Genomic DNA, 20,834 nt, shown 5'->3' with positions numbered 1-20,834 from the left:
ACACCCCCTACCAACCAAGCCGGAGTGAGGACGCGCACTCCCTGCGCTCGTTGTCGTTGTTGTTGTTGTTGTTGTTGTTGAACTGTGAGGAAGAGCTGCGGGGAGGTATTGGGAGGTCCTAAACTTCCTAACGGTGCCATACAATCACATTCTGGTGCAACGAAGGGTCAGAATTAATGGAAACGAGTCCTTAACTGACATAGACTAAGAATAACTAGCAAGATGTCCTATAGTTGTCTTACATGAGATGCGGTGAACCTGGGCACGACATTTAATGGGGGAAATAGGCGGAGGTCGGGTCTACAGAGTGTTGTTTACAGAAAATGGGACTAGGGAATGGGGGGATTGGGGATAGTTGGGAAGTATTGAGGAAATAGGGGAATATTTACAAGCGGATATGGATGGATGCAAATCCCATATCCGCAACATTGCACCCTTCTCTACCTTGGGGCGTCCCGACCCGATAAATTTTTACCTACTTTAGTGTGGCACTCAGATGTAGTTCCCTCTACTATTAACTCAACCCTGAGTGCGACAGTTTTACAGATGTTCACAAATGAGTAAATATGTCCCCCTGCGACGTTGCACCCTTCTCCTAACAGAAACACACCCACAGGATAACCGAATCGCGGAAAGCATCCTCAAACTAAACATACAGCCGGTAGGGAGCATTATTTACAATTGACGCTACTTTATTTACAAGACTAACCCAGGACCTGTGATTGTTCTTTCTGGGGGGGAGACAGTCTGCTCTGCATCAATGCACCATGAAAGCACCCAAAATGCACCAATACACCCTCAGGCACCAATCGGTGCCCAGTCATCATAGTTCGTCAATGTTCAATAATAAAAATAAACCAACAACCCCTAACCCTGCAGGTGGTCTCTTGCTCTTCGGCTCCCTCTGCTGGCTATTTACTTTCTTCCAGATGTTGTCATTTCCTTTCATTTTCTTACTGGCGGCCTATTTGAGCATAAAATGAAATGCACCCAACGTGTCCATTTTTATTTATTTATGGCCCACAGGGCCGACTAGTGTGGTTCACCTGTGGGGCATCGGTGCCCTGTGGCCAAGGTCCGCCAGCAAGATTTCGGGCCCTCATGGCCGGTTCCAGCAGAGGGGCCATGCCCCAACCCATGGGGTCCATCAGTGGGGCTCGGCCACAGACATGTGGTCCATAATGTGGTGCATCGATGCAGACAGCTGGTTCTGGGAGTTCCGGGCACACAATGGCCGACTCACGCACGCTCCCCTCGGCTCCCAATGGCGCACAGGTCATGTGGGAGACAAAAGGGGGACAAGACATATGAGCGAGGGGTAAGGTCACAAGGGTACACATCAATAAGGCAATGCAAGGCGAAATGCGTACGGAGAGCGAAATGAGAAAGCTCGTCCCTACCGTACGTCACCCCCCCCCCTGTCACCTACACTACCCTTGCCCTTACCCCATATTTACAAAATCTACACATTTACAAATTCGTCGCTAATGTCTCGTCTCCCCATATTTCTCCAATACCAAATTCGTCACCACAATCCCTCTAGCCAAAATTTGCCATCACCCAATTCATCATCAAGCCTCATAAGGAGGAAGAGATGGAACATCAAGCACAATGTCACACCCACGTCATGATGCGTCTCACATTCCAAACATCTGCACAATAAAATAACAAAACATGGCATGGTGTGGAGGTACGTCATCTCAGGTGAGTGCATGTAGATGGTGCGAGGAGACTTCAATCCTAACTATCCTCTAAATGACATTAACACACTTTACACTACCCGGGGTCTTTCCCTGCCAATCCATTGGCCAACTTACACTATGGGTTCTAAAAACCAATTCCCATTGACCAAACTGTGGTGCTTCTCAATTTGGGGTCTCACTCCCCCGATTCATCTCCCGGTGCCCTTGCACAATTTCTGGGCTGCGACGTGTAGCTCTCCCAGCAGGTCTACCCACCTGCACACCTCCACCACTGCAGTTGCCACCCGAGCCTACCTAGCTCCTCACCCTAACCTAACTAACTGGGGAAGGCCCCTCCTGGCTCTGTCACCCCTCGGTGCCCTCTGGCACTGGGCTACCCGGGTCCATCCTCCGGATCCTCGGGCCCCACCCACAACTACCGGCTCCCAGAGCCCACCTGCGGCCTCACCTGGCCGACATCCTCACAGTGGTGGAGTTCCCAAACCAACTACACACACTAACATGCTACACGCCCAGCCATTTCCACAAAACTAATGCACCCATCCAATCACCATTCTTACACCCGCACCACAGATGCCAATATCCAACCACAATTTACCTATACCCTCTACCTAACACTTACACTACCCACCCCGGGTATCCGTGATGGGGGTCCACTCTTCCCCCATCCACACCTTCGCATCACGCACACCACTCCGTACCACTTACTCCAACTCTCTCCACACCACTCATTCTCTGCTCCATATATTCCACACACCTGTACTTGCACACCTGTGCTCTCATACTTGGTGCCGCCTGCACCCTTCTCTCCCCCAAGCACATTCGCGCTGATCCACAACACTCACTACTCACCATGACACTCATCCGCAATGCTCTCTCATTCATCACTTGTACACTCACACACACCTCGGAGCATTGCCTCACCGATGCCTCATTTGAAGCTGCTCACCAGCACTTCCATTCATACTGCATCATCTGCTCTGTCTACTCCCTTCTAAAACTCGCGCTCCTCCGTCTTCCCTTTAAACTATTGCACTCCCTCGTCATTATAATCCACACTAATCTACCTGCGTCCCCACTACAGGTATCCTTGTCACTAACTAATCTTAACGTTGCCTAATGTCATCTTCTAGGGCCCTACACACAATATCCTAACCCACCCGGGCTAGTTTTCACTGCCATACACCCCATAATCTAGTGCTCCTTTGCCCCCCCCTCCCCCCCACGCCGTGAGGGATGGTGGATTGCCCATCCCACCACATCGGGGAGGTCTCACTATCAATTTTGCTCGTCCAAATTCCAACCAATTCAAAAATTTTCCATTTACTGCCAATTCTACCCACTATTATAAATTTCGTATCAAATCACTACCATCATCATCACAGGCCGCTATATCCTAGCCTCGGTGCGTTATGACATCATTAAACTCGGTTCGTAAAGCCGAGCAATGAATTTGGGTGGTTTGGTCGCCTGCAGGTTGAATCCGTCCGGCTTTCGGTTCAAGGGAGGTGGTTTGGTTGGGCTGAGGCTCCACGCACCATCTCGGCGCGGCACCTTGCGGTCCCGGGCCCGATGGCTCAATCTCCCCCGGTCGGAACCCCGTCCCCGCCAGGGGGCACCGTTCCGCTTCCTCCCACTCGCCCTTGAACCGGACCGGTCGCCTGGCCCGACAAGGCGCGGACTCGACCGTGCGGGGCAGGGCCAAGCCCGAATCGGCAACGACGCTTCGAAGAGAAACGACGCAGCTTCGATCCACGCCGGGCCTCGCATCCAACAAAGGGCTCCTTGCACCGAGTGCTCGCATCGGCTATCCGTCGCTCTAACCGCTAACCAGGTTACCGTCGATGCTTCACCGGATGCTCACACGCATACGCTACCCCTTTCACCCTCACAAAACCCGGCATTCCAACGCCATCCGTACAATCCACCAACGCTCTCCCTGTTACACACCACACCTCTCGCGCACACTCTTGCGCACACCTCGGTCCACACCTCTCCTCCGTTACGTCCTCCGTAACACTCACCATGGGCGTGCACTCTGGCATCCACCCACTAACGCGCTCAGATGGGCTCTCCCACACTCGCGCCATGACCAACTCAGGTGTGCTTCCTCGCACACCCTCAACCATTCCAAGCGTGCATTCTCGCACCCGCTCCACCACCAACTCACTCCTCGTGTCACTCTCACCCTCGCACGTACACTCCGTACACCCCGACGTGCATTCTCGCTCGCACTCGGTTTCACTCCCACACTTTATAACACACCCACTCGCCGACGCACACTTTTTCCTCCCACGCATGCCATTTCCACTCACACGGGACCCTTCACCAACGCCCGGATGCCTCCTCGATCCCAAGCGCGCGACAATTCTTTTGTCGCTAAACATCCTCCTGCAAAATCTACCCGCACAATATACAGCACGACTCACCTGGGGGATCCTTTGCTCCACGCGCACCTGCAAACTTCCATTTGGGTTAAGCACAGCATTGTGATGTGAGCAGGGACTTTGCACATTTTCCATTTCTCCCTGCAATTCCCGGGCTACCTCCGTCATTTCTTCAATTTTAATTCCCAGCACTGTTTTGTCTTTGTTCCCCTCGACGACCGTTGGCTTTAATAAAATTCCCTCTACCTCATCGGTCGCCGGCTTTTCCAAACCCCGTGTCGCGATTTCTACCCCCGTCATTGTACCCGTGCTTTTCTCAACTTCGTTCAACCGGCGCTTCTCGACCCGCGTTACCTCCTCGTGCACCCCTGGGACCCGTTCGCCCACCATGCGATCCATGGTCTCCCCACATTTTTGCATGCGGTCACCCATTCTGTCCCCAATCTTGTCGATCGCTCCATATCGGCCCTCATTCTGTTCGTTATCGCGCCCATTTGGCCCTCCAATTCGTCCCTCATTGCTCCCAATTGCTCACTATTCTTCTCCATAAGGGCCTCCATTTTATTACTCAATTTCTCCCCGTTTATTCTCAGCATCTCGGCGAATTGCGCCATGAAGTCCCCCACATCAAAGCCCGCTGCTACGGTCACAGGCGCGGCAAAATTTGGTGCCGCTGTAACCACGTGCGCGAGAGTGCCATTTTGTGCCTCTTCAACCACGTGCGCGAGGACACCATTTTGTGAACCTGCCGCCCTCACTGCTTCGCTCTCCTCATGTCCCTCAATTTGGTCCTGGATCGACCCTGCCTCACTCTCCTCTACCGGAACCCAGCCGTCTTGATCTCCCATAGCGCGACTTTCAAAATTCGGGTTTTTTTGTAAAACAAAATCAAATTTCGGTGACTTATAATTTTGAGCGCGTTAAGCGTGCTTCGGGTCCGTATCTCACTCCCAGACACCAATTGTTGCGGTAATAACACAATTGGTGTCCAAAATTTGGGCTAAATAAATTTAGTCCCAGGTTCGAATCCCACTCCTGACACCAATTGTTGCGGACGCGGTTAAGATGTTATTTTGACCGAGCGGTGGTGTATTACCACGACCGAACAGTTATTCCCCGACTCTAACACCCGATTTACCCCAAACTTTGGCTGGATCGCACCACCGCTATTCAATCGGGAAAACTCTAAAGCGACCGAATACAAAGAGGAAAAAGGAATAAGACGAGAAGACGTACAGAAGAGTAATTGGATTTATTATTTACACATATAATCAAGAAGAAAGCAGTCACGTTTATTTACAGACGAGATTAGATACACAGTGCAACGCTAGCTTACCTACAGTCTTAATTAACCCAGGGACAGAACAAACAAAAGACAGACTCACGCGGGGAATGCTGACAGGAATCGCAGGAGGTGGATGGCTGGAGGTGAACGCTTGGTGGAGCCAACGCAGAGCTTGGTGGAGCTTTGGTGGAGCTGAACGCTTGGTGGAGCCAACGCGGAGCTTGATGGAGCCGTGGTGGAGGTGAACGCTTGGTGGAGCCAAAGCGGAGCTTGGTGGAGCCTTGGTGGAGGTGAACGCTTGGTGGAGCCAACGCGGAGCTTGGTGGAGCCTTGGTGGAGGTGAACGCTTGGTGGAGCCAACGCGGCTGGTGGGGGGTTGGTGTGACGGGTTCTCTCTCCTTCCCTCACAAGCTTCAGGACTCTTTCTCTCTCTTTCTTAGTCCCACCCAGTCCAACAACTTCCTCTCTTGCTTAGTCCAACTCAAGGCCTTCCTGTCTTCTGATCTCCTCCCTCCTCGACTCTGTAAAAGCTCATCTGTTCGATTTCCCGGGCGGATTGCTCCCCTATTTCCCGCAATTTGTCTTCCATCCTATTTTCTAACCCCATTAACCCATTTTTCACCCCCTCTAACTGATTCTCCTGGGCAGCCATTCTATTTTCCACCCCCGTTAACCCATTCTTTACCTCTTTTATTCCATTGTCTAACCCCTCAAATTTAGCTTCTAGCCGTTCCCCCATTTCTCCCATTTTTCCCCCCATTTCGCCCCCCATTACCCCCATACTGTGTTTCAAACCTCCAATTTGGTCTCCCATTCGGCCCTCCAATTGCTCACTCTGAGCCCTCATTTGGTTCCCCATTTGCTCACTATTCTTTTCAATAAGGGCCTTCATTTGTATCATGAAAAGATTCAAATCCACCGGTGGCGCTGCTACGGTCGCGGGCGCGGCAAAATTTGGTGCCGCGACACCCACGTGCGCGAGGACGCCATTTTGCACGTCTGATACTCCCTCAACCACATCGCCAATGTTCTCCTCCTCCCTTTCCTCCACATACATTTCCCTGAGGTCCTGGGTCGATTCCACCCCGTTTATCTCTAGCTCACCCACCGGCATCCGATCACCTTGACCAGCCATGGCGCGATTTCAAAATTCGGGTTTTTCTTTAAAACACAAATTTCCAGCAGCTTGTAATTTTGAGCGCGTTAAGCGCGCTTCGGGTCCCTATCTCACTCCCGACACCAATTGTTATGGACGCGGTTAAAGATGTTATTTACCGAGCGGTGGTATTGCCGCGACCTAACAGTTCCCCCGATTCCCTCCTCGCGTACCCCCGAGACCTCCTCACTTACACCTCATCGTATCTCCTCCTTCATCTCCTCCATCTGGTTCCCCATCTATCTCTTCCTCTAAAGCCACTTTAACCGTTTCTATGTGCATCCTCACCTCTCGGTCCTTCGTCTCCATTACTTCTGTCACCTCCTCCAACTTCTTCGTCAACCCCTCATGTACCATCTGACATTCCTTTTGTGTCGCTATTAATTCGTTCTTAATGTCTTTTTGTGTCACTTTTAACCCCCCGATTATTGCCGTGTTCTTTTCCACTTGGTCCACTAGTTCCTTTTGTCCCACTGTCAGCTGTTCTACTCCCTTCGTCAGACCCTCTATTCCCCCCTGTAACCTAGCCGTATTATTCCTCACCTCTTTCTCTATACGCTTTTCGCCTCGCTTTGCCTTATTGATGTGTACCCTTGTGACCTTACCCCTCGCTCATATGTCTTGTCCCCCTTTTGTCTCCCACATGACCTGTGTGCCATTGCGCGCCGAGGGGAGCGTGCGTGAGTCGGCCATTGTGCGCCCGGAACTCCCAGAACCAGCTGTCTGCATCGATGCACCACATTATGGACCACATGTCTGTGGCCGAGCCACACTGATGGACCCCATCGGTTGGCGCATGGCCCCTCTGCTGGAACCGGCCATGAGGGCCCGAAATCTTGCTGGCGGACCTTGGCCACAGGGCACCGATGCCCCACAGGTGAACCACACTAGTCGGCCCTGTGGGCCATAAATAAATAAAAATGAACACGTTGGGTGCATTTCATTTTATGCTCAAATAGGCCGCCAGTAAGAAAATGAAAGGAAATGACAACATCTGGAAGAAAGGAAATAGCCAGCAGAGGCAGCCGAAGAGCAAGAGACCACCTGCAGGGTTAGGGGTTGTTGGTTTATTTTTATTATTGAACATTGACGAACTATGATGACTGGGCACCGATTGGTGCCTGAGGGTGTATTGGTGCGTTTTGGGTGCTTTCATGGTGCATTGATGCAGAGCAGACTGTCTCCCCCCCAGAAAGAACAATCACAGGTCCTCGGTTAGTCTTGTAAATAAAGTAGCGTCAATTGTAAATAATGCTCCCTACCGGCCGTATGTTTAGTTTGAGGATGCTTTCCGCGATTCGGTTATCCTGTGGGTGTGTTTCTGTTAGGAGAAGGGTGCAACGTCGCAGGGGGACATATTTACTCATTTGTGAACATCTGTAAAACTGTCGCACTCAGGGTTGAGTTAATAGTAGAGGGAACTACATCTGAGTGCCACACTAAAGTAGGTAAAAATTTATCGGGTCGCGACGCCCCGAGGTAGAGAAGGGTGCAATGTTGCGGATATGGGATTTGCATCCATCCATATCCGCTTGTAAATATTCCCCTATTTCCTCAATACTTCCCAACTATCCCCAATCCCCCATTCCCTAGTCCCATTTTCGGTAAACAACACTCTGTAGACCCGACCTCCCCCTATTTCCCCCATTAAATGTCGTGCCCAGGTTCACCGCATCTCATGTAAGACAACTATAGGACATCTTGCTAGTTATTCTTAGTCTATGTCAGTTAAGGACTCGTTTCCATTAATTCTGACCCTTCGTTGCACCAGAATGTGATTGTATGGCACTGTTAGGTAGTTTAGGACCTCCCAATACCTCCCTGCACCTCTTCCTCACAGTTCAACAACAACAACAACAACAACAACGAGCGCAGGGAGTGCGCGTCCTCACTCCGGCTTGGTTGGTAGGGGGTGTTGGGAGGGCACCAGGCCTTCCCAACGAGCCGCCATCGAACATGTGCTCGACGGGGTTACCAAATAGGGGCTCCCTGTCAGCTCCTCGTCAAGGGCGGAGCCCGGTAACCCCCGCACCCAATGGAAGCGGCGGACCGGCCCCAGTGGGGCGGAGCCAACCAGCCGAGGGCGTGTCACTCCCGGCTGAGCATGCGCAGGGAGAGGGAGGTGACGTCAGATGCGCGCCGAGCTTGGAGAAAGAAAGACGTCCCCTTCGAGCGCTGTGAGACCTCCCCGCATCTTCTGGACCGTGCTTTATCCTGTCCCCGAGCCAAGGTGCACCTTGTGCTATCGACCTACCTGTCCCTTCCTGCCATCAATCCCTGTGTAAGTCAGCCTTGTTCCGTTTGTCTGTGGTCTGTCTGGGATAAGATAAGACGGTAATTAAGTGCCCATCTCTTCTGTGTCTTTACCTCACTGCCTTGTAATCTACCCCTTTTCTCCACCACTGTAATTATACCCTCCTCCAGATGTCTTGAGAACTGTACCCCTTTCGTCGTTTCCTCTTTCCCAGTCGTCGTGTCCTTTCTATCATTGATTTGGCATAGCGCGATTTGGCCAACGTCTGGGTGAATCGGGTGAGTTGGGGAAGAATCGGGGGAACTGTTAGGTCGCGGCAATACCACCGCTCGGTAAATAACATCTTTAACCGAGTCCGTAACAATATATATATAATTATGTATATGTCTATAGATATATATATATATATATCTTTTTTAATGAAATCTCTACCATAATTCAGCTTTTACTCGCGGCCGTAGAAGATTGACTACTATAGTTCAGCTCAGCTTTTAATTGCGAAATGGGCCCGGTCCTGCCGAATTGGGCCTCGACCGGCCTCGCCACCTAGCCTAAAACCTTGCCGGTGCCCATCCCGACATTTTTTGCATTAGAGGTTTCATCCTATCGTTCACCATTCAGGAGATTAGCTTGCGCAGACAAACAAACAAACAAACAAACAAAAACTTTCTTTTATATTGTTACGTTTTTGAGAGTGTAAATATTGATCATTAAAGGTTAAAGGTTTGCCCCCATAGTTAGTCTACAACAACACGTAGGCCACCTTAGAACATTAGTTATGTCATAGTATGTGTCAGGATAAGGCCATTTCCATTAGTGATACCTTTGTTGTGTAAAAGAAATAAGTATAGGTCCCGTTCATTTTGTGGCCCACCCTCCAAATCAACCTCGTTGAGCAGCATCCATCCCGTGCCCTGATTCTGCTAATCCACCTCCATAATCCATGCCATACAGGAATCAAATCCAGATGTGGATTTATGATATCAAGCCAGATACAATCAGGATTCAAATCTGGGTTCAGAATCACCCCTACTCTGGATACAATCCTGATTAATCCAGATGCAATCCGGATTTCCTCTCAATGGTATAGCCATCCTTTGTCCAAGGACAATAATCCCATTAAAGTTCATTGAAATCCATTGAAAACTTTTAGATATTATATACTAGCTTGGCAACTGGCAAGCTGCTGCTGGCAACAACGCTGCTGGCAAGGGTTTTCACTCGAAACCAGCCAAATGCCACGAGGTAGGCCTGCATAGTGGGCGGAGCGCGAGGTCGGGGTGTGGCCACGTCAAGCAGCACGTCAAAGGCGGTGACTGTGAGAGCCAACAACCAACCAGGGCTCGGGTGAAAGGGTGTGAGGGGCGTGGTAAGGGCGCGGCTGGCAAGTTCCAGAGGGTTCGCTGGGCAGTGCTATATAAACGTGCGCACAAAGCCCTTGTACAGGACTCGTGAGGAAAGCGCATGGTAAAGAGGACTCATGAGGAAAGCGCATGGTAAAGAGGACTCGTGAGGAAAGCGCATGGTAAAAAGGACTCACTGGGGAAGGTTGGCTTTGTAAAGGACTGTCCAGGATTGACTCAACAGCGCACATGATAAAGGCCTCATGAGGAAAGTGCATTGGAAGAGTACTGCAATGGATACGCGCTTTGAAAGAGCACGTATGCTATTGAACTTGCATTGGGGGAGCACCTATTGAGCGGTATTGGGAGCGCATATAGCACCAGTACATCTAATACGTACGCGACCGTGGTCGCCAGTAACCACCAGCCAGCCTCGCCTTCCACCCTGTAATTGTCCGCTCCGCATAAAAGACCCGCAGGGAGCTTCTGCTGCCCTGACCATCTGCTTTGCAGTACGAGTCTGGGATCGGAGCGACTGCCTGGACGCCATCATCCCTGGACCATCACCCTGACCTTCTACATCCCCGTGTGAGTGTGTCTGAGAGTGAAACGGGCCCGTGTCCAGGGGATAAGTTAAGACTGTATAAGCTTCACTGTGTGTTCTTTTTCTCCTTCCTGTACAAATTATAAATAAACCAATCTGTTCTTCCTGTTTTTCCTGATTCGACCGTATCAGTCCTTTCCTCCATTGGGTAAGCGTGGCACGATTCAGAACCACTCAGATCGGGTTTAGTTCTCGTTAACAGCTCGGATCATGGCTCGCTATCGCTCGGCGTTTCCACTACAACCGTGATTCGGGCGGGGTTATTTCCTTGCATCCCGGGAGGCGTTGGTAATTAGGTTTTAGGAATTCGGCCTACGACCTGACCCAACACTGACCGGAAGGAACGTCATAGCCCCGGATCGCGTCGGCTAGTAAAAGACAAGGGGGAAAGGCTGATGTTGAGATCTGCAACAATATATATAGATCGATAGACATATAAAAATATATAGAAGAATATTGTTACAGATACAGAGTAGGGCACGCCCCTTAGCAAGGGGGGCGGGGGGGATAACCCCTTGTCCTGTTAAGCTGGCCGTCTCCGCTCCTGAAGCTATCCCGCTCCCCTGTGGGGTGAGATTGGCTGAGGTGATTGGTCAAGGAATTCCTGGACACCTCTGCCAATCCCACCACAAAGCAGGTGGATAACTCCACGTGAATCCCGGACAAGATGGAGTTTGCCGAGCGGTTTAGCAATCCGGAATCCGAGCCGTTAGCAATTGACTAAACCCGATTATAAAGCGGTTCTGCCAAAATCGTGCCACAGGTATTCAATCATGGAAAAGTTACGGACGATCGGACGAGAATGAAAACCAGAAGAGTACGGAGGAACAGATATTTATTAATTACTATTTATACAAATCAAAGGAATAAAAGAAATGAAAGTAATATACAGGAAAAGCGGACACAGTGCAAATCCTTATACAAGCTTAACTTATTCCCAGGGACAATACAAACAGCACAAACTCACGTACACTAATGGGGGAATTGAAGGCAGGAATGAATGGCTGGAAGGAGAAGGTTAGGTCTGTGCAGAACTGCAGGGCTGGAAGCGAGCGGCCGCCAACTCCCCACACTCGGGTTCACATGGCAAGGTTGCTCGCAGCAGCGCGTCAAAGCTTCACGCAGCATGGGCTGTTTGAAGCAGCGTCTCGTAGCTTCACGCGGCAGGGGCGACTCTCTTGAACCTCCTCCAAAAATCCTGCGCATCTCTCTCAGAACTTGTAACTTGCTCAACACTCAAGCACCTTCCCCATAAGAACTTGCAAGCTCAACACTCCACAGAACTGCGGTGGGGGCTTCGCGCAACGGGTTACATGGCCAACCCCGTTGAACCCTCTCTAACCTGCTAGATGTTTTTGTCTCCGCCATCTCAAGCCATGCCCACCGCTTCCTGGTTGGTCGCCAGGGGCTCTCTGGCTCCACCTTTTATGAAGAAGGCTCTCTGGCTCCACCTTTGATGACGAGGGCTTTCTGGCTCCACCTCCTTCTCCGATTCTGGCCTCGTGGTCAATGGAGTTTTGAGGCGCTGAAAACAACCCAAAGCCGCAGCGGGAAACGCCGCCTTACTGGCAGTTTTAGGAGGCCATGGGGATATTACAAGGGATCTATCTTATTTGATTTGATGCAACGTAAGGTCAAACTACTGGAAACACAGCCTTAACTGAAACACATAATAATGAAATAACTGTGAGGGGAGCCTATGATTTGCTACGTGTTGTACATGGACTAACTAAGGTGCAATTATTTCAATTAACAGCCAATTAAGGGGAAATCTAAACAGGGGTTATTTATATGGAGATTTACTACTAAATTAACAAAGTGAAGGTTCTTGAAACCGCAACACAGCACCCTCATTCCTCGCAGCACGTCTCGGGCCGAAAAAACTTTAACTTAATGTGACACGCAGGTGTAATACCCTCTACTATTAACCTGACCCTGAGTGCGACAGTTTTAAAACACAAATAAATATGTCCCGCCTGCTACGTTGCACCCTACCTAACAGATTCACACCCACAGAATAACCGAATTACGGAATTAATTTTCAAACTACACATGAACGGTGGGGAGCATTATTTACAAGTGACATTATTTTGACTATTTACAAAACGCAACCCAGGATCTGTCATTTCATTTTGGAAACAAGGAGAATCCTGCGGGAGGGAGGAAAGAGCATGCACTGCATCGATACACCACCCTCACATGCCCGGGGATGCAGAATTTTATTGCAACGCATCCCCGAGCATGCAAGCACCAAAGCAGCAATCATAAGCACCAATCAAGCACCAATAATAAAAAAACAACTGATGGTCTTCTTTCTGCTCTGCTCCCTCTGCTGGCCGATGTCTCTTCCTGGTGTTGTCGTTCTTGGTGGCTTGCTGCCTATTTGCACATGATAAAAAATAAAAAGCACAAAACGTGTCCACTGTTTTTATTTATGGCCAACAGGGGCAAACTAAGGGTGGTCCACCTGTAAGGCAAAAGGGGCCACCTCACTGTGGTCCGCAAGCCAAGATTCCTGGCTGCAATGGCCGGTCCCAGCAGAGGGGCCAGGCCCCAACACGTGGGGTCCATCAGTGGCATGTGGTGATGCATGGCCGCAAGACGTGCGGTCCATAAAGTGGTGCATCGATCCAGGCAGCTGGCAGCGGGAATTTGGGCACACAATTGCGGCTCCCGCACTCTCCCTAAGTTCCCAGAGAGCACGGTCCATGGGTGGGGAAGGAAGACAAAGCAGAGTTAGCGATGGGTAAGGTCACAAGGGTACACATCAATACAGGTAAAGCAGCGTGAGGTGCGCATGGAGAGCGAGCGGAGAAAGCTCGTCCCTAACGTATGCCACCCCACCTGTCACCTACCCTACCCTTGCCCCTTACCCCGTATTTACAAAACGATTTACAACTTTACAGATTCGTCTCTACCCGTCCTGTCTTCTCCATATCTCCCCTTAAAGCAAATTCGTCCCCACTCCCAATTTCTTATTACTCCCATCTAAAACAAATTTGCCACTACCCAATTCATCATCAATTCCTCATGAGGAAGAGATTGAACGTTAAGCACAATGTCTCACCCACGTCATGATGCATCTCACATTCCCAAAACATTTGCACAAAAAAAAAAAAAAAACCCATTGCATGGTGTGGAGTTACGTCATCACCTCAGGTGAGTGGATGTAGATGGTGCGAGGAGATTCTTAATCCTAACTATCCTCTAAATGACTTTAATACACTTTACACTACCCGGGGTCTTTCCCTGCAAAACCATTGGCCATCTTACACTCTATGCGGTTCTACAAACCAATTCCCACTGACCATCTGTGGCGTTCACCAATTTGGGGTCTCACTCCCCTGATTCAACTCCCTGTGCCTTCGCACAATTTCAGGACTGGGTTGTGTGGCTCCCCTAACAGGTCTACTTACCTGTGCGCCTCCGCCACTGAAGTTGTCTCCCGAGCTTGCCTAGCTCCTCACCCTACCTATCTACCTGGGGAGGGCCCTCCCTGGCGCTTACCCCCTCGGTGCCCTCTCTGGCACTGGGCTACCCGGGTCCTTCTTCTGGATCCTCGGGCCCCATTGAACTCTACTGGCTCCCAGAGCCCACCTGCGGCCTCAACTGGCCGACATCCTAACAGTGGCCGAGCGCTCAACCAACCATCCCTCTAACAGGCCACATGCCCAGCCATTTCCACATCACTAATGCACCAATCCAAACACCATTGTAGCACACGCACCACAGATGCCAATATCCAACCACAATTTACCGATACCCTCTACCTAACTCTTAAACTACCCTCCCCGGGTATTCGTGATGGGGTCCATCCTCCCCATCCACTCCCTTCGCACCAACCACTCCACTCCACGTTTTCCACACTACTCACTCCACACCATCCATTCCATACTCACTCCACACTAGCTATTTCACACAACCATTCTCCATACACCTGTATTGGCACACCTGTGCCCACACACCTGGTGCCACCTGCACCCTCCTTCCTCCGGGACCATTCGCTCAATACAACTCACAATCACAATTATTCACTCATACACTGCTCCATATACTTTCACGCTCATAAAACTCACTCACCTCACACTTTTCACAATACGCTGCTCCACCACCTCTTTCACACACACGGCACCATTCACGAGCATTGCCTCATTTGCTCAATACCAAGATTCTCACACACACGGCATCATCTGATCGACCTGGTGCCCTTCTAACCTCGTGCATCCCCAGTCATCCCTTACACTATTGTACATACCACGTCGTTATAATCCAACTAATCTGATACGGCCCCCCTACAGGTACAATGTCACTACTTAACTCTACATTTACCTATTGTCATTGCTCTAGATCCCTAATCAATAACCTAACCCTCCCTCGGCGAGCTTACACTGCCAAAACCCCATAAACTATAGCTCATGTGCCCGGGCATGTGAGGGATGGCAGAGCTGCCTTTCCTCCACATCGGACATCTCTCACTATTAATTTTGCCCATCAAATTCCAATTCTTGCCAATCAAAATTTGCCAATCATCTGCCAATCAAATTTTGCTCATCAAATTTTGCCAATCAACAATTTCCTACTCTGACCATCGTCCATTAAACTTGAGCCTCGGTACGTCGTTACATGTTCCAAGCTTGGCTTCGCAAAGCCGAGCAATGCATACAGGTGGTTTGGTCTCCTGCAGGTTGGGTCCGTCTGGCATTTACGATTCGGGGGAGGCGGCATGCTCGGGCCGAGGTTCCACGGCCCATCACGGCGCAGAACCTTACGGGCTCCGGCCCGATGGCCGAAGCTCGCCCGGTCGGAACCCCATCCCCGCCAGGGGGCAAAGGTCCGACCTGGCCCCCCTCCCCCGGAATCGCGCCGATCGCCGCTCTGACACAGCACCGACCATTCAGTATGGGGCCCGGCCCGAATCGTGCACGACGCCCCGTCCAGGAGTGATGCGCCTACGGTCCCGGGCGGTCCCCGCAGCAACCAAAGTGCACAGCGCACCGAGTGCTCGCGTCGGCTATCCGTTGCCCAAAACGCTGCCCCTGTCCACGTTGATGCCTTACTCGCATGCTCACACGCATACGCGACCCCTTTCACACTCACCAAGCCCGGCGTCCCAGCGCCTCTCATGCATTTCCCACACTCCGTCCATTCCACCACCGCACACCCTATTACACACCACACCTCTCGCGCACATTCTTGCGCACACTCTCCTATTACATCCTCTGTAACACTCACCATCACGCGCTCCGATGTGTCCTCTCGCACCTACGCCACCACCAACTCATTCTCCGTGGCACACTCCGTACACTGTGATGTGCATTCTCGCTCGCACTTGGTATCACTCCCATACTCTGTCACACACTCATTCTCCGATGCACACGTTTTTCTCACACACGTGCCATTCTTTCTCACACCACGCACCACGGAACTCCCACAAACGCCCGGGTGCCATGTCGACCCCAATCGCGCGACAAACCCTCTCGCACCAAACACTTTTCCGAAAAATCTCTTCGCCTGGACATGTTGCTTCTGCTGTCTCAATAATGGATGGAGGTCCTCAATGCCAAACAGGAAATCAGAGCTGTCTCACTTGACATATCACATGCCTTCGATATGGTCTGGCACCCAGCTCTGCTCACCAAACTCTCCTCCTATGGTATCCATGGAAATCTCCACTCATGGCTTGCAGACTTCCTCTCTGGTCATAGGCAACGTGTGGCCCTGAATGGATTTCTCTCATCTCCCCTTCCTGTTCTGGCTGGAGTTCCACAAGGTAGTGTTCTGGGCCCTGTGCTATTTCTGGTCTTCATCAATGATCTCTCCGACTCTCTGGAAAATCCTCTCTGTCTCTTTGCTGATGACTCCACTATCTGCCGCTCCATTCCTCATCCCTCAGATCGGCAGTCTGCAGCCTCTCACTCTCTGCAGACCTGGACAAAATCACAGACGAGTCAAACAAGTGGAACATGTCTTTCAATCCTGACAAATCTCACACTCTCACAATATCTCTCCGAAAGGACCGACTGGAAAACCCTCCCATCTACTTTCTCAACAATCCTCTCCAAGAAGTTCTGTCGCTCAAGCTTTTGGGTCTCACTATCTGCCATGATCTTTCTTGAGAAAACCACATTTCCAAGCTGGCCTCCAAAGCCAGTCGCCGACTGGGCATCCTCCGTCATGCGAAGTCCTTCCTTGGCATACCTGAGCTCCTCACCACATACAAGGCTTTCATCCGCAGCTCAATGGAATACTGTTCCCCCCTCTGGGCTGGTGCTCCTGCCTCACACCTAGCTCAGCTTCACGCTGTTGAGGCCAAAGCTTTCAGAATCACTGGAATCTCCTGCGATGAAATTAACTCCGAGGGCCTTTCACTCACTCACCGCAGGCAGGTTGGTGGTCTTTCTGTCTTGTACTGACTCCTCTCCGGCCTTGCTCCCCCAGCTCTCTCTGTGCTCTGTCCCCCCCAATATTCCTTCAGGTCGCACAATATCTGCCTGCAACCCTCTTACGGCTAAACTGCCAAAATCTAGGCTCTCTGCTCACCTTCACTCTTTCATTCCCCTTTTCTCCCGCCTCTGGAACAAACTCCCCCACTCCCTTCAATCCCACTCCTCCCTCCAGGTCTTTAAAACAGCTGTTCACCACCATCTCTTATTTCCCCCCATCCAAAACCTTGATCTTTTATACCCCCGCTAATTCACCCCAGAGTCCTTGCAGTGTTCATATGTTTTATACCTCTCCCACCTCTGCCCAAGTCCTCCCGATGTCCCTGCTCTCAAATGTTGTGTTTGTGTCCTTCCCCCTCGCTCCTCATCTTGTCTGCCGCTCCCCTTGTTTTTTGTTTTGTGTGTCGGTTTGTCTCTTTGTGTGATTAATGTTAGCTCTTTCACGAGCCTCGATCTTGTATGCAAAAAAAAAAAAAAATTCTGCTGCATTGAAGGTTCCCAAGAGCACAGTGGCCTCCATAATTCTTAAATGGAAGAAGTTTGGAACAACCAGGACTCTTCCTCGAGCTGGCCGCCCGACCAAACTGAGCAATCGGGGGAGAAGGGGCTTGGTAATCGAGGTGACCAAGAACCCGATGGTCACTCTGGCTGAGCTCCAGAGATCCTGTGTGGAGATGGGAGAAACTTACAGAAGGACAACCATCACTGCAACATGCAACACTCCACCGATCTGGATTTTATGGCAGAGTGGCCAGACGGAAGCCTCTCCTCAGTGAAAGACACATGAAAGCCTGCTTGGAGTTTGCAAAAAAGCACTTAAAAGACTCTCAGACTGCAAGAAACAAGATTCTGTGTTGCTTTGGTAATGCAAAACTTCTGGATTTTCTATGATCCTTTCTGTCATTATTTTATGAAAATTGAAGTTTGTCCATGAACACTTTGTGAGGCCTCAGCTAGAATATTGTTTGCAATTTTGGTCACCTCAAGTCTGGAAAGACCAGCCTGACAACTACTATAGAGGGTTCAGCACAGGCCTATGAGATTGATTCCGGGCCAAGATAGACTCAACTATGAGGAGCGCGGGATATTGGCAGGACGTTTGTGAGTTGAGTATGGATTGGGAGATTGTGTGCATCTGAGTGAAGTGAAGTGGAGTGTCGTGTCTGTGGGGGTCTCCTCAAGGGTTGGTGTGTGGGTGATGTTGTGTGTTTGTCATCCAAGAACCGCCATCGCCCAAACTCCCCCCCCCCCCCACTCCTGAAAAAAAAAACACCAAAAATTGCTTTTTCTCATTTTTTTTTATTTAAACCTTATTATAATAGAACAAACGTATATGGTTCGCTATTTATGTATGTACGAGTATGTATGTATGTATGTATGTATGTATGTATGTTTGTTTATATATGACGAAAACGTCGTCTTCTTCTTCAAATAAAATTACCACCCTCTTAATTAACCCTCTTAATTGCCTTAAGACTGCTGAGACCACTCAGACCTTTGATGACCCTTTAATTTTCCCAAGAACCTTCAGACCACCAAGACTCCCTGAAGACCCAAAATACCCTGAAGACCCCCAAAGACCCAAAGACCCAAAATACCCTTCAAAGCCCTGAGGCTCAAAAAGACCCTGAATACCCGAAGACCCAAAACACCCCGAAGACCCAAAACACCCCGAAGACCCAAAACACCCCGAAGACCCAAAACACCCCGAAGACCCAAAACACCCCGAAGACCCACAACACCCCGAAGACCCACAACACCCCGAAGACCCAAAACACCCCGAAGACCCAAAACACCTCAAAGACCCAAAATACCCTTAAAGGCCCAGAGGATCCAAAACACCCTGAAGACCCAAATGGCCCTGAAGACCCAAAACACCATGAAACCCAAAAGACACCGAAATGGTCAAAGATGCCTACCCCTCTGAAACGACGTGTGGTGAGACACGGCCGAGCTCGCCGAATCACGCTAGTAATTAAAATAAATGTATTTCTCCATTTGTATTTGATGTGCTTGTGATATCCCTGGTCGTGCCACATCGTCTTATCCATATTCCTCCCCTCATTCCCCCAATTAAATTGCATCGTTTTGGCAGATAAAATTTGTCTGGTGTTGATGTGGCGCAGCATAATGGGCCGAATTGTGTCCTATAGTTTACTCTGGGTTTATTTTTGTCTCTGTATATAAAAATTCATTCATTTGATGCTGATTGAGAAGAAAACTTACAAAATGGGACAGGGTGAACAAACTGGATGTAAAAGCCCACATTTTTGGATGATAATTGATTGGATTGACAACGGAATAACTCCAAAAATTCCAGAGTGAAGAAAATAACATGTATAATTTTTCTGTGATTAACATAAGCATTGTATCCCTGGCAGATCATCGATGAAATGGAGAACTTCTTGGATTGGCTCAAATTCCAAGGCCTGAGAGCAGAAACAGCCCAATCAGTGATCGATAAGCTCGGAATTGAGAATCAGAAGGTTTTTCAGGCTTGTACCGAGTTGGATGCATTGTGGACCGAGCTCATCCCTCTCTCCAAAGAGAAATTACAACTTGCATTGTATGCTGACTTCTCTAAATTTATGAATTATTTTTCGAAGCCGCAAGATGTCCAGATTGCAGGTTCTTCTCTTTTGGGAAGTATTTTCGTCAACTTGGAGAATGTTATTCCGGAACTTTCCAGTTCCTGTGAAAAGATTTTCAGATCCCAAAATGTGCAGCTGGAAAATGTTCCTGGTTTATCTGGAATCGGGTTCACTGATTTCTGCAATCTCCGCTCTCAGGATGATGGATCAAGAGCCATGTCTGGTATGTGAGTTTTTTTAATGCAACATCGCATGTTAACAAATATCTTGATCGTCTGCCATTGTTTTTTTTGTATTCTTTTAACTTGTGTGATCTGTTTTGGTGCAGTTTTGTATTGTCTAATATTAATGGCTTTTTGATGTAGGGTACAAGGTAAATTTTAGCTCACCTGGAACATATTTCCGGGGAGCTTATGGAATGGCACGTCGTCAGTCTGTCCATAAACACATGCAACTTCTCTGAAACTGCTGATGCGATTGTGACCAAACTTGGCGAAGATTATATTTTGTGTGTTGGAACTCAAGTTTGTTCAGGGCATTGAAAAAATAATCGAGGTCTCAGGGGGTCTACCAGGGGTCAAAGTGGGTCCAGGTTTGACCCACCCAAACCCTGAAATTAGAACTACCCAAACGATTTCAATGAAACTTGACCACAACCTTCATCACCCGTGATGTACCAAAGTTTGTTCAGGCATTTGAAAAATCGGTGTCTATTTCCCCTATTTTTTTTCAAATTTGGAAATTGCATTAAATTCCAAGGTGTTCCATGTTTAACGGTGCATTTAAGTTATCTGCATGCAGGAAGTAAATTGTTACCTCTCTTTAGCCATGGAAGGCTTATCCTTGTTATTCCACACTTTTTGAAAAATATGAAGACGCTTCATCGTAGTCGTATTGTAATCAGCTCTGTCCATCATTCTGTCTGTCAGTCATTCTGTCTCCTCCTGAAAGGTTGTGTCAAAATTCACATACTTGGTTGTTATGATCACCACCTGGCAATAAAGTGCAAGAGTATTGAGTATTATTTTGACCCCGCAACCTGGGTACATTACCAAAAATAGGTCAATA

The sequence above is a fragment of the Myxine glutinosa genome, chromosome 1, assembly GCF_964187855.1.
Source record: "Myxine glutinosa chromosome 1, kmMyxGlut1.1, whole genome shotgun sequence".
Classification (NCBI taxonomy): Eukaryota; Metazoa; Chordata; class Myxini; order Myxiniformes; family Myxinidae; genus Myxine; species Myxine glutinosa.
Note: the sequence above shows the minus strand (reverse complement) of the source record.